The sequence below is a fragment of the Pteropus alecto genome, unplaced genomic scaffold, assembly GCF_000325575.1.
Source record: "Pteropus alecto unplaced genomic scaffold, ASM32557v1 scaffold669, whole genome shotgun sequence".
Taxonomy (NCBI): Eukaryota; Metazoa; Chordata; class Mammalia; order Chiroptera; family Pteropodidae; genus Pteropus; species Pteropus alecto.
The window spans coordinates 439,930-442,863 of record NW_006442554.1 but is presented as its reverse complement, the minus strand read 5'-3'; positions in this window follow the sequence as shown (position 1 = coordinate 442,863).

The window sequence follows — 2,934 nt, the reverse complement described above, 5'->3', positions numbered from 1 at the left end:
TTTCCCTACTGCCCCAAGAGTGTGGAGAAGTGGCCCCAGGGCAGGCTGACATTAGAGCCCAGACTTCCCTGCCCACTTGATTCCCTTGCCACAGAAACTTTGTGCTAGTGAAAGAAAGGGAGTCTCCAGGGCTGGGGACTGAGGCTGGTTTGTGCTCATGCTTACATGCAAGCTGCACATCTGAGAAGTAGATAGCCACATGCCACTGGAAGGGGAGTGGATGCCCATGGCCTACTGGCCAATGAGAGGAAGGCAGACTCTCCCTGCCTTTGGGGTACACAGAAGGTGCCTAGGGCTCTCAGGAGCTTGCAGGGTGCTGGTAGCCCCGCCCTGAGGTGTGGTAACTGCTGGGACTGCTCAGAGCTGGAACCAAGACCTAGCTAGGCTGTAGATAGCACTTAGGACAAAACTGTGCATTGATGAGGTGGTGATGAGGTGCCAGGCACTGGGCGGAACACCTGGTCTACATGGATTGTCTCAGGGAAGCCTTGAAAACTATGGAGGTGGATCCCAGGAAAGGACCCATGTGGTAGAAGGCCAAGTACAGGCCAAGAACTGAGGGATGGGGATGGCTTACCTACGAGGGTGTGGTGAGGTGACAGGGAAGCCCCTGCCACCTGACAGCCCCAGATCCCAGCCCTTTGCATTTACCTTGGGTTCACTGGTCTCGTTACCTGCCCACAGATGTACAGAAGGCGAAGGCTCTGATGGCTGCCTTGCCCCTTGCTTCCCCAAGAGTTTTTCTCTAGGAAGCCTTCCCTGACTACTTGTGCCCAGAGTGCCCCTATGTGAGAGTGTGTGCTCTGCTACCAGATGCCAGATCTGTGTGGCTGTCTGTGTGTCCTGTTCCCTGCCCCCACGTTAACTTTCAGGCATGGACTGAATCTGGTTCTCCTCTTGTATATTCCTCCGCCCTACCCAGCCTGGGGTAGGCATCAATAAAGTGAGTTGTTGACTGAAAAAACCAAGGTGTGGGGATTGAAGACCTCACTTGGTGGAGGTTGGGGGGATGAGAGGCGGGGGAATGAGAGGCTGGGAGCTGGGGTGCCCAGGGACATGTTCCTCAAACCTCGGCCATTTGACTAGAACACCCTACAGTGTATCACCTGCACCACTATCCCCCTAAAAGTAAATGAAATCCATTGCTATAAATGGACAAACCATTATCATTTGCCATAAACAAAAATAACCTGAGGAAAAAATACAGTGGAAATATAGAAATATACAATTCTAGCTGGACCCTCCCCACTCTTAGAGGCTTTGAACCCAAAGCCTGCCTACTCCATTTGAATAGAAAGTCTGTGCTTTTAGTGTATTTATATTTTCTGCAAATATTTATTGAGCACCTAATATGTGCCAGGGTAGAAAGCGGAAAACAAGGAGATGGCATTTCAAATACACTTGTTTTCATCATCCCTCAACCTGAATGTGAGCCTGTGCCCTTTGTTTTTGCTCAGATCTCACATGCTGTAACAGATACCCAAAGATTTCAAAGACCTGACACACAGGTGACAGAATCCTAAATAACTCAGAGACCTCTACACACAGGGCACCTAGGCTCCCAAACATCTCATAGAACAAATACCCTTGGGATTGACCCCAGACCTCAGAGACCTCACACCTTGGACACACATATTCATACAGCTTGGAGATCTCATACCTGGATACAGGCCCTGAATAACTCAGACTGCACTGAAACTAGGGGACCCAAACTCCCAAAGAGCTCCAACACCTAAATGCTGCCTCCTACATTGGGATTTGGATCCCAAACACATCAGAGTACTTTTCTGGGATAGAAATGAACAAATATCTCAAAGATCTCACAACCTGGGATACTGCTACCCAAGTTATTCAGAGCCTTCGTACCCTAATCATCTATTCCCAGACTGCTCAGAGCCCTCACATCCTGTGACAGATCCCCAAACAGCTGAGATGTCACCCTGGACCCAGCCCAAACACCAGAGAGACCTCATATCTGGAACACAGATCTCTAATTCCAAAACCTTACAACTTAGACACAGACCCCCAAATTGCTCAGACACCCTGGAAAATATGGAGCACTAAATATCCCAGAAACCTCACTCCCTAGAACATGATGCCACAAACAACTCAGAGCCTCAAGTCTTGCACACACATCCCCAAAGAGCTTAGATATTTCACAGCCTGGAAACAGGCCCTGTTCAGAGAATTCTGACCTTGGGAAACAGATCTATGTACAGCTCAGAGACTTCACATCTGACACAGACCCCAAAATAGTTCAGAGTAGGACACCCGAGGAAAGACTACCAAACACTTCAGAGTCCTTGTATTTTATAACCCACACATCTGAAATTCTGACTACAGACCCTCACAATGCTCAGAGACTCCACGACTGGGAATACAGACCCATCAATTTCTCAAGAGAACTCACAAACTGGTAGAAAGGTGGACAAAATTCAGAGACCTCACAACCTCTTCTTAGACCACCAGATAGCTCAGGGACCTCACACCCTGAACATGATACCCAAGAGTTCCCAAATCCCACACTCTGGAACATAGGCCCTAAACCAGCTCAGAGACCTCACACTCTCAATACAGATTCCTGATCAGAGATGTCATGTACTGGACACAGACTTCCTAAAAATAGCTCAGAGCCTTTGTATACTGAGACCGATCCCCAAACAGCTCAGAGGCCTCACTCACTGGTTCATGGAAGAGCTCAGAGACCTGATATCTGGATACCAATCTTCTACATAGTTTAGGGACTTCACACCGTGTGACACAGACCCCAAATGGCTTAGAAATTTCACATCCTAGGCTCACGTCCCCAAACAGCTCAGAATCTTCACACTTCAAACACAGACCTCCAAAAAATTCAGAAATATACCCTGTACTCAGACCTCAAAACTGTTCATGGAACTTGCCTTTTGTACTCATATCCAGAAAGATTTCAGA